Source organism: Pelobates fuscus, chromosome 1 (assembly GCF_036172605.1).
Source record: "Pelobates fuscus isolate aPelFus1 chromosome 1, aPelFus1.pri, whole genome shotgun sequence".
In the NCBI taxonomy this organism is placed as follows: Eukaryota; Metazoa; Chordata; class Amphibia; order Anura; family Pelobatidae; genus Pelobates; species Pelobates fuscus.
Genome location: NC_086317.1, coordinates 494,796,780 through 494,809,030, shown reverse-complemented (window position 1 = coordinate 494,809,030; position 12,251 = coordinate 494,796,780). Strand labels below are relative to the sequence as shown.

The window sequence follows — 12,251 nt, the reverse complement described above, 5'->3', positions numbered from 1 at the left end:
ACGGAATCGACAGCCAGGCCGAGATCAGGATTACAGAAATACATGAAATTGATAGTCAAAGCCGAAATCAGAAAACAGGAAATCCAATACACTGTATAAACACACTCAGGTAACAAAAACTGCACAAAATAACATTAATAAAAAATAAAATAGATACTGCTAAAATATGTAATAAAACATTAACAACTAATAAACCACAAACACAACAAAAAGAGGATAAAAAAGATCTACGTCTCAAAAAGAATAGAAATAATGAAGTAATTAAAACACGCACTGATAAAGAGACACTGAGAATACGATGGGTGGGGGTGATAAGAGCGATGCTCCGGTGCTAAGATCAAAGACCTGTAAGGTGCGGAGAGCGGGGGATATTTGGATCCATCCATTGCTTCCTGGACTTCATGGTTTTAACTTGTTGATGGAATCTTACAATGTAATATTGCAATTTTGGTCTAAAATTTCCAATAAACTTTGATTCTCCAACAATTTACACAATCTGGTTAATTATCAACAAACTGCAGTAAATTAAAACCAGAACGTTGATATATACAGTTATAATTAACTGTCACTATTGTAGAGTTTTTATAATTTTACCTTAGGTTTGTTAAGTGAATAAACTCATGGTGGAAAGAGGGGTTTACAGGAGCAGGGGACACTTATCACTGATAGGGGGAGATAACATATAGGTACGTGAATTCCAACAGCCCAATCTTGGCTCTATACCTGCTTCCATTACGTAATGTACTATTATTTGTGCATATCCAGTTATATGAAGAGTTTGAGCTATTCACTTATTAGGGGAGTATATTTTATAATTTGAGCGTACAGAGATTTATCCATGTTCTGTTCTAGATATTGGTCTAAGGTACCAAAAGTGGGTCAGAACTCGCAGTCACGTCACATCACTGAAGCTACGTTTACATTCCATCAGTCACTCCTTTTTAGATCAGAAGATTTTGATAAATCTCACCCAGGGAACACGTGGAAATTGTTGGAAACTGCAAAAAGAAATATTTTACCTAACAAATGTATTTCCTAAAATACAACACGGCGAATCTATAAAATCCCCTCACAAGAATCTGTCCCAATGGGAGCTCTAATTAGTAAAGGAGGAGTATTAACACGGAGAAATTAGACTCCTCTGTAACATCAGATCTTCAGTGTAAAACCACAAAATTGAAAACGTTCACCTATAGTGCTGCTGCCCCAGCCCTGCTAATGCTCCAAATGTAGCCAGCTATACAAGCAACAAGTACCACAAGGTGTGCGCAAGCAAGCTGTATAAAATACTACGGACACAGCGCATGAGAGAATTAGCACAATGGATCTCTGGTATGTTTCTGTGTTAATTCTCTCACACAAAGTACTTTTTTATTAGAATATGATACACCTGACGTTGGATTGGCAGAGAACAAATATTACAGTTTTATAAAATTCCAGCAATCCAAAGGAAAGATTTAAAAACCCATGTGAAGGACAGTTACAATATTCTGCATGGAAAGCACGCTGGTAGAAGTAAATGTTACACGTACAGAGGGTTCTTACAGAAGGAATGGTAGCAGTAAATGTTACACGTACAGAGGGTTCTTACAGAAGGAATGGTAGCAGTAAATGTTACATGTACAAAGGGGTCTTACAGAAGGAATGGTAGAAGTAAATGTTACATGTACAGAGGGTTCTTACAGAAGGAATGGTAGAAGTAAATGTTACATGTACAGAGGGTTCTTACAGAAGGAATGGTAGCAGTAAATGTTACACGTACAGAGGGTTCTTACAGAAGGAATGGTAGCAGTAAATGTTACATGTACAGAGGGTTCTTACAGAAGGAATGGTAGCAGTAAATGTTACACGTACAGAGGGTTCTTACAGAAGGAATGGTAGCAGTAAATGTTACACGTACAGAGGGTTCTTACAGAAGGAATGGTAGCAGTAAATGTTACACGTACAGAGGGTTCTTACAGAAGGAATGGTAGCAGTAAATGTTACACGTACAGAGGGTTCTTACAGAAGGAATGGTAGCAGTAAATGTTACACGTACAGAGGGGTCTTACAGAAGGAATGGTAGCAGTAAATGTTACACGTACAGAGGGTTCTTACAGAAGGAATGGTAGCAGTAAATGTTACACGTACAGAGGGTTCTTACAGAAGGAATGGTAGCAGTAAATGTTACACGTACAGAGGGGTCTTACAGAAGGAATGGTAGCAGTAAATGTTACACGTACAGAGGGTTCTTACAGAAGGAATGGTAGCAGTAAATGTTACACGTACAGAGGGTTCTTACAGAAGGAATGGTAGAAGTAAATGTTACACGTACAGAGGGTTCGTACAGAAGGAATGGTAGCAGTAAATGTTACACGTACAGAGGGTTCTTACAGAAGGAATGGTAGCAGTAAATGTTACACGTACAGAGGGTTCTTACAGAATGAATGGTAGCAGTAAATGTTACACGTACAGAGGGTTCTTACAGAAGGAATGGTAGCAGTAAATGTTACACGTACAGAGGGTTCTTACAGAAGGAATGGTAGCAGTAAATGTTACACGTACAGAGGGTTCTTACAGAAAGAATGGTAGAAGTAAGTGTTACACGTACAGAGGGTTCTTACAGAAAGAATGGTAGCAGTAAATGTTACACGTACAGAGGGTTCTTACAGAAAGAATGGTAGAAGTAAGTGTTACACGTACAGAGGGTTCGTACAGAAGGAATGGTAGCAGTAAATGTTACACGTACAGAGGGTTCTTACAGAAGGAATGGTAGCAGTAAATGTTACACGTACAGAGGGTTCTTACAGAAAGAATGGTAGAAGTAAGTGTTACACGTACAGAGGGTTCTTACAGAAGGAATGGTAGCAGTAAATGTTACACGTACAGAGGGTTCTTACAGAAAGAATGGTAGAAGTAAGTGTTACACGTACAGAGGGTTCGTACAGAAGGAATGGTAGCAGTAAATGTTACACGTACAGAGGGTTCTTACAGAAGGAATGGTAGCAGTAAATGTTACACGTACAGAGGGTTCTTACAGAAGGAATGGTAGAAGTAAATGTTACACGTACAGAGGGTTCTTACAGAAGGAATGGTAGCAGTAAATGTTACACGTACAGAGGGTTCTTACAGAAGGAATGGTAGCAGTAAATGTTACACGTACAGAGGGTTCTTACAGAAGGAATGGTAGAAGTAAATGTTACACGTACAGAGGGTTCTTACAGAAGGAATGGTAGCAGTAAATGTTACACGTACAGAGGGTTCTTACAGAAGGAATGGTAGCAGTAAATGTTACATGTACAGAGGGTTCTTACAGAAGGAATGGTAGCAGTAAATGTTACACGTACAGCGGGTTCTTACAGAAGGAATGGTAGTGTGAAGAAATGACTATATTATTAGATATTTTGTTGCATAGTTCTTGCCTTTTTGTGTACTTTTCATTCGGCAGATGGGACTGCCGAACAGAGACCACCCCTGGCTCACTTAACTTCAAAGCCGGCATCACTTTCACCCTCTATGTGTGCGGTCAGCGTTCGTACTGTCGAACGCCACGTGGCAGAGAAAACCGCGGCCATCTTGTTTTCGCCAAACAAAGGCAGCGGGACTTGGTCGTCGAGTGTCTGGAACTAAAATCGGACACTCGACTTCCCAATCACCGGTCCCCATCATGCGAACGCTGGAACTAGTGATACCGATTAGCTAGGAGAGCGCTAATCGGTACAAATACGCACACGAATGAGGGGAACAATCGCTGCTAGGAGCCAGGGGAATTCATTCGGTACTTTTATGCATTTCTTCCCCTTTTCTGAAGTGACCGGCAAAACCACACGAACCTCTGGAACTATTTTGGGCAGTCCGCCCCCAGTGGACCGGTCACAAAGGACTTCCATACTTTTTGCGAACCCCTGAACCGATCCGGGTGAAATTTGGATATGTTGGTCACCCGGATCGGGGCTATCAGGGGATATAGCATTTGTGGGGATACCCCAGGTATAAAGGGGTGTTCCAGAAATTGGGGAAAATAGTGAATTTTCAGCCTGGAGATAATTAGGTTGTTACTATATCAGACCTGATTATCTCCAGGACTAGGGGAGGGAACTGCCTGTTTGTATTGGGTGTGTTTTATATTTTTACTGTTCGGGATTGGATAAATGTTACTCCTCCCTGTGGGATGTCCCCTTGCATGGGGACCTGCATAAAAAGCCATGTGTGTGAATAAAAGTTAGTTCTACTTGTATCCTGAACCTGGACTCTGACTGTTATTTGGAATTCGTATGCTGTAACAAGGGAATTATCTTATGCAGCTGTTTTATTCCGTATGGATTTCGGTTCCTGTAACTATCACAGCAAGCTCGCACTACCTTAGACTCTGACCTTTCGGGAGGAAACTACCGAACGCGGTTTGTCTAAACTTGGTTTCCTTACAACTGGTGGCAAGCGGAGGGATTCGAATCCCGAATGGACGTTACAAACCAAGCAAGGGAATGAATGGCTCAGCAGTACCAGCTACTTAAAAGAACCACACTAAAAGATTTACTGGAAGCTCGAGGCAGAGTGGCAAGTAACAAGACAAAAGCCACGTTAATTGCGGAATTAATACAGAGCGATAATACCAGTAATACGGAGATGGATCAAGAGGAAGAAACCGTGATGCAAAAGGACATCCGATGGATGGTCAGTCTATTGGGACCCAACCCAACTACAGAGGCGCTTTTGCAGGTCATGGCACAAGCCAGACAAGCGCAAAAAGAACGAGAGGACCGGGATAGGCCGGCACAAGGAGATTTACTACACTCCCCGGGAAGTACTGGGGAGATACCAAAGAAGGTAAATTATGCAGCCTTTAAATCGTTTAATGACAATGAGATGGAAATTGACAGTTACTTGCAAGACTTTGAACGTCAATGTGCGCTGGAGGGATTAGACTCCACAAAATGGGCTGCAGTCATTAGCAGTAAATTGTCCGGTAGAGCAGCCGAGGCGCTGCGAGCAGTACCTGAGGGGGACATACATAATTATGAAAAAGTAAAAGACATTTTGTTGGCCAGATATGCTGTAACTCCGGAGGCATACCGGAAAAAATTTAGAGAGCTGAGGAAGACTGGGAGAGATTCCCATACGGAATGGGCTTTTCGGCTACAACGGGCGGCCCGCAATTGGATGAAGGGCTGCCAAGCAACCACTCTGGAGGATGCTTTGCAACTTATGTTACTGGAGCAATTTTTTAATCACTCTGCAGAGGACATAAAAGACTGGGTTAAAGATAGAAAACCAAAAACTGTGGAGGAAGCCGCCAGGCTAGCGGATGAGTATCAAGATAATAGGAGGAAGGAGCAAGGGGTGAGCAGACCACCTTTTAAGCCTAACTACCAGGCTCCAACAACCCCTACCCCTCCTAGACCCTCCATGAATAACCCTTCACCGAACCCAGCAAACACACCACGTCCTCCTGCAGTGTGCCATTATTGCAAGCAACCAGGGCATTACAAGAATCAGTGCCCTCGCTTAAACCGGGGAAGCTGGGAAAGGCAACCCCCACAACAACCCAGGGCAGCTGCTCATTGTGTGCAACAGGAAGGCACAACCGGTGTCCCTAACCAGGAAGAACAGTGGAGTGTATTACACGAGGTCAACCCAGTTCAAGCTGGGGGTGACAACCGGGACCACCACCGCCAATGGATTACCGTAGATGGCGTGGGGGCCCGGGCTCTGAGAGACTCTGGGGCTACTTTGACTGTGGTGCAACCTCACACGATCAGAGCGCAAGCTCGCACCGGACGCACAGTCGCTGTGAGGGTGGCTGGGGGCGCTATTCACAAACTGCCCACCGCTAATGTCCTTGTTGATTGGGGTTCCGGGTCCAAACAGCTGGAGGTGGGGATTATGCAAGAACTACCCGCCGAGGTTTTGTTGGGGAATGATGTAGGATGCTTGACCTCTCAACTGGCCCGAGACCCCCCTGCCGAGGCATACCCAGTTACCACCCGAGCTCAAGCCAGACTGGAAGCTCCGCTGCACTCTGAGGAAAACCAGGTAAGAGTCGAAATACCCCCCTTACCCGATCCTACCTTTCCTTTCTGGGATACCCCCCAGGGGTTTGAACAAGAGCAGCGTACCGACCCCACATTAGAGGGTTATAGGAAGGCAGCAGCCGTTACCCCAGGGAACAACCCGCACGAAAAATTTGAGTGGTATAAGGGGTTACTGTATAGAGTGACCGAGGGGGTGGGACAGGGGGCCACCCAGGTCATCAAAAGACAATTAATTGTACCCCGTAAATTCCGGGCTGAGTTGTTAAAACTCAGTCATGACATTCCCCTAGCAGGACATTTAGGGGTTAAAAAGACAAGAGACCGGTTAACCCAAACCTTCTTCTGGCCCAGGGTCACCCAGGACCTCAAGTATTACTGCAGGACGTGCGACGTCTGCCAAAGGGTGGGAAAAAGGGGAGACCTTCGGAAGGCCAAACTTCACCCATTGCCTATTATAGAACAGCCCTTTCACCGAGTAGCGGTAGATTTAATAGGACCCCTCAGCCGACCCAGCCAGTCGGGCAAAAAGTTCATACTAACCGTGGTCGACTACGCCACTCGGTACCCGGAGGCAGTCGCCCTCACCAATATAGAGGCCGAGACCGTGGCCGAAGCCCTTATTCAGATTTTCACCCGAGTAGGTTTCCCACAAGAGATCCTATCCGATCGGGGAACTCAGTTCACGGCTACCCTGACACAACAATTGTGGCAGAGCTGTGGAGTGAAACCCCTGTTCAGCGCCCCGTACCATCCCCAGACTAACGGGCTCTGTGAACGTTTCAATGGCACTCTAAAACAGATGCTAAAAACATTTACGGAGTCCCACAAGAACTGGGAAAAATTCCTCCCCCACCTTCTGTTTGCCTACCGTGAGGTGCCCCAGGCCTCCACTGGGTTTTCCCCCTTCGAACTCCTGTATGGGAGAAAAGTTCGGGGCCCACTGGAGCTCGTACGGGAGCACTGGGAGGGCAATACAGACGAGGGGGGAGTCCCTATCGTCCAGTATGTTCTGGAGTTCCGGGACCGTCTGCGGGCGCTCACCGCATCGGTTCGGGAGAACCTGCAGACGGCCCAGGAGGACCAGAGGAAATGGTACGATAGGGGAGCCCAAGATAGAGTACTAGAATTAGGGCAGAAGGTGTTAGCTTTGAAGCCAGTTAAAAAGGATAAGCTACAAGCCGCATGGCAGGGACCATTTAAGGTGGTAGAACGGGTTAGCGAGACCACCTACATCGTGAGCAAATGCTCAGATGAAAGGCTGACCAAAGCCTTCCATGTGAATATGCTCAAACCATACTTTGAGAGAACAGAGGATGTGGGCGCCGTGTGTGCGCCCGCCACAGAAGATAGTGAGGGACTACCCCTCCCCGATTTACTAGACACCGCTCCCTGTACTATTGACCAAGTAAGCTTGGGTCAAAATTTAAACCCCCTGGAGAAAGGTGAGGCCACGCAACTGCTGCAGAGATACCAAGAGATGTTTTCAGCCACCCCAGGCTATACCTCCGCTGCGGTACACCGCGTGGAAACCCAGGGAGAGACGCCACTGCGGCAACAACCATATCGGATCCCGGAAGCAGTGCGTGAGAGTATGCTCACCGAGCTAAGGGATATGTTACAGTTAGGGGTAATAGAACCCTCGCAAAGTCCTTGGGCCTCCCCGGTAGTACTAGTACCGAAGCGCGACGGTACCACGCGCTTCTGTGTAGACTATCGGAGGCTTAACGATCGTACCATAACAGACGCCTACCCCATGCCCAGAATAGATGAGCTCTTAGACCGTATGGCGGGGGGGAACTACTTGACTACCCTGGACCTGTGCAAAGGTTATTGGCAGATCCCCTTGGAGCCTGCGGCCATCCCCAAGTCGGCATTCGTCACCCCTTTCGGGCTATACCAATTCAAGGTTATGCCCTTTGGGATGAAGAATGCCCCGGCTACCTTTCAGAGGATGGCCGATAGGCTCCTGGAGGGGTTTCAGGACTTCGCATGCGCGTATCTAGACGATATTGCCGTCTACAGCCGCACATGGGGAGATCATCTGGGCCATGTGTCCAGGGTACTCCAACGAATCCACCTCGCAGGGCTCACGTTAAAACCCGACAAATGTCACGTAGGTCTGGCCGAGGTACAGTATCTCGGCCACAGGGTGGGCTCCGGTAGACAGCGTCCAGAGCCAGCGAAGGTAGAGGCCATAGCGAACTGGCCCCAACCTAGGACCAAAACCCAGGTACTAGCTTTCTTAGGGACGGCCGGTTATTATAGAAAGTTTGTCCCAGAGTACAGCGCCCTGGCCAAACCCCTCACCGACCTTACCAAAAAGGCCCTCCCCAAACAGGTTTCCTGGACCCCAGAGTGCACGGACGCTTTCCAGAAGCTTAAAGCGGCATTGAGTGAGGCTCCTGTGTTGGCAGCACCCGACTACACTAAACAATTTCTTGTACACACAGATGCCTCCATGTTCGGACTGGGCGCCGTGCTAAGCCAAGTGGGCACAGACGGCATGGAACACCCGGTGGCATACCTCAGCCGTAAACTGTTACCCCGAGAAGTCAGCTATGCCACCGTAGAAAAAGAATGCTTGGCCCTCGTGTGGGCCCTCAAGAAGCTACAGCCCTATTTGTATGGGCGGGCATTTACCCTTATGACGGACCACAACCCCCTGGTATGGCTTAACCGGGTAGCTGGAGACAATCCCAGGCTATTACGGTGGAGCCTAGCCCTTCAACCTTATAATTTTACTATGCAGTACCGGCCCGGAAAACAAAATGGTAATGCGGATGGCCTGTCACGCCAGACCGAACTGGACTCCTAAACCGCTACTTTTCTCGGACATCCCCAAGCCAACCCGACAGGGTCTAGGCGGGTATGCCGACCTATGGACTTATAGGGGAGCAGTGTGAAGAAATGACTATATTATTAGATATTTTGTTGCATAGTTCTTGCCTTTTTGTGTACTTTTCATTCGGCAGATGGGACTGCCGAACAGAGACCACCCCTGGCTCACTTAACTTCAAAGCCGGCATCACTTTCACCCTCTATGTGTGCGGTCAGCGTTCGTACTGTCGAACGCCACGTGGCAGAGAAAACCGCGGCCATCTTGTTTTCGCCAAACAAAGGCAGCGGGACTTGGTCGTCGAGTGTCTGGAACTAAAATCGGACACTCGACTTCCCAATCACCGGTCCCCATCATGCGAACGCTGGAACTAGTGATACCGATTAGCTAGGAGAGCGCTAATCGGTACAAATACGCACACGAATGAGGGGAACAATCGCTGCTAGGAGCCAGGGGAATTCATTCGGTACTTTTATGCATTTCTTCCCCTTTTCTGAAGTGACCGGCAAAACCACACGAACCTCTGGAACTATTTTGGGCAGTCCGCCCCCAGTGGACCGGTCACAAAGGACTTCCATACTTTTTGCGAACCCCTGAACCGATCCGGGTGAAATTTGGATATGTTGGTCACCCGGATCGGGGCTATCAGGGGATATAGCATTTGTGGGGATACCCCAGGTATAAAGGGGTGTTCCAGAAATTGGGGAAAATAGTGAATTTTCAGCCTGGAGATAATTAGGTTGTTACTATATCAGACCTGATTATCTCCAGGACTAGGGGAGGGAACTGCCTGTTTGTATTGGGTGTGTTTTATATTTTTACTGTTCGGGATTGGATAAATGTTACTCCTCCCTGTGGGATGTCCCCTTGCATGGGGACCTGCATAAAAAGCCATGTGTGTGAATAAAAGTTAGTTCTACTTGTATCCTGAACCTGGACTCTGACTGTTATTTGGAATTCGTATGCTGTAACAAGGGAATTATCTTATGCAGCTGTTTTATTCCGTATGGATTTCGGTTCCTGTAACTATCACAGCAAGCTCGCACTACCTTAGACTCTGACCTTTCGGGAGGAAACTACCGAACGCGGTTTGTCTAAACTTGGTTTCCTTACAGGTAGCAGTAAATGTTACACGTACAGAGGGTTCTTACAGAAGGAATGGTAGAAGTAAATGTTACACGTACAGAGGGTTCTTACAGAAGGAATGGTAGCAGTAAATGTTACATGTACAGAGGGTTCTTACAGAAGGAATGGTAGCAGTAAATGTTACACGTACAGAGGGTTCTTACAGAAGGAATGGTAGAAGTAAATGTTACACGTACAGAGGGTTCTTACAGAAGGAATGGTAGAAGTAAATGTTACACGTACAGAGGGTTCTTACAGAAGGAATGGTAGAAGTAAATGTTACACGTACAGAGGGTTCTTACAGAAGGAATGGTAGCAGTAAATGTTACACGTACAGAGGGTTCTTACAGAAGCAATGGTAGCAGTAAATGTTACATGTACAAAGGGGTCTTACAGAAGGAATGGTAGAAGTAAATGTTACATGTACAGAGGGTTCTTACAGAAGGAATGGTAGCAGTAAATGTTACACGTACAGAGGGTTCGTACAGAAGGAATGGTAGCAGTAAATGTTACACGTACAGAGGGTTCTTACAGAAGGAATGGTAGAAGTAAATGTTACACGTACAGAGGGTTCTTACAGAAGGAATGGTAGCAGTAAATGTTACACGTACAGCGGGTTCTTACAGAAGGAATGGTAGCAGTAAATGTTACACGTACAGAGGGTTCTTACAGAAGGAATGGTAGAAGTAAATGTTACACGTACAGAGGGTTCTTACAGAAGGAATGGTAGCAGTAAATGTTACACGTACAGAGGGTTCTTACAGAAGGAATGGTAGCAGTAAATGTTACACGTACAGAGGGTTCTTACAGAAGGAATGGTAGAAGTAAATGTTACACGTACAGAGGGTTCTTACAGAAGGAATGGTAGAAGTAAATGTTACACGTACAGAGGGTTCTTACAGAAGGAATGGTAGAAGTAAATGTTACACGTACAGAGGGTTCTTACAGAAGGAATGGTAGCAGTAAATGTTACACGTACAGAGGGTTCTTACAGAAGCAATGGTAGCAGTAAATGTTACATGTACAAAGGGGTCTTACAGAAGGAATGGTAGAAGTAAATGTTACATGTACAGAGGGTTCTTACAGAAGGAATGGTAGCAGTAAATGTTACACGTACAGAGGGTTCTTACAGAAGGAATGGTAGCAGTAAATGTTACATGTACAGAGGGTTCTTACAGAAGGAATGGTAGAAGTAAATGTTACACGTACAGAGGGTTCTTACAGAAGGAATGGTAGCAGTAAATGTTACACGTACAGAGGGTTCTTACAGAAGGAATGGTAGCAGTAAATGTTACACGTACAGAGGGTTCTTACAGAAGGAATGGTAGAAGTAAATGTTACATGTACAGAGGGTTCTTACAGAAGGAATGGTAGCAGTAAATGTTACACGTACAGAGGGTTCTTACAGAAGGAATGGTAGAAGTAAATGTTACATGTACAGAGGGGTCTTACAGAAGGAATGGTAGAAGTAAATGTTACACGTACAGAGGGTTCTTACAGAAGGAATGGTAGCAGTAAATGTTACACGTACAGAGGGTTCTTACAGAAGGAATGGTAGCAGTAAATGTTACATGTACAGAGGGTTCTTACAGAAGGAATGGTAGCAGTAAATGTTACACGTACAGAGGGTTCTTACAGAAGGAATGGTAGCAGTAAATGTTACACGTACAGAGGGTTCTTACAGAAGGAATGGTAGAAGTAAATGTTACACGTACAGAGGGTTCTTACAGAAGGGTATATTGATATTATATTGGCAGAAAATGAAGCTGGGATGGCAAACAGCTAAACGATTGGCACAGAGATATCTATGACTGTAACCTATATAGTCTACAAGATTCATGTCGTCCTCTATACACACAGACACTAAACACTATATAACTGCATCACTAATGGTTTACAGTAATTAGATAACATTAGGTAAACTGACATAGATACATCTACAAATAATGTATTTAATAATAATGACTCCTCTGCCCAATTTATTCCCAGTCCTACCTGCTCATCTTCATTACAATTCGGTGTCTCTTCGGTTTGTTCCCCAGCAGAACTGAGGTCCACGATCTGTAACATAATATTAGATATATTGAAGGCTCAGCCAACCACAGTTGTGTTCAGAGCAGCAGGTATGTTTGGTAAGTCGCCTGAGGTACCTGCAAAGCTTGTAGAACTGCATTGCCATCTGAACAGCGACATCAACTTGTCCCCAGGACACAGTGACATTAAACAAATATGTGCACAGGAGCTCAAGGTCAAGGACACATACATGCCAGGCATAGGTG

The 12,251-nt window shown here is 45.7% G+C and overlaps 1 protein-coding gene across 1 annotated transcript in view; it reads right to left on the bottom strand.

Moving 5' to 3' along the window:
• The window catches only part of LOC134586276 (mucin-2-like), a 172,795-nt gene extending 160,768 nt beyond the window's left edge, over window positions 1-12,027 (bottom strand). Inside the window, exon 1 of the mRNA XM_063441762.1 lies at window positions 11,968-12,027. The gene's annotated coding sequence lies outside the window, so the exon portion shown is untranslated. The remainder of the gene's footprint in view (window positions 1-11,967) is intronic.
• Window positions 12,028-12,251: the final 224 nt, after the last annotated feature.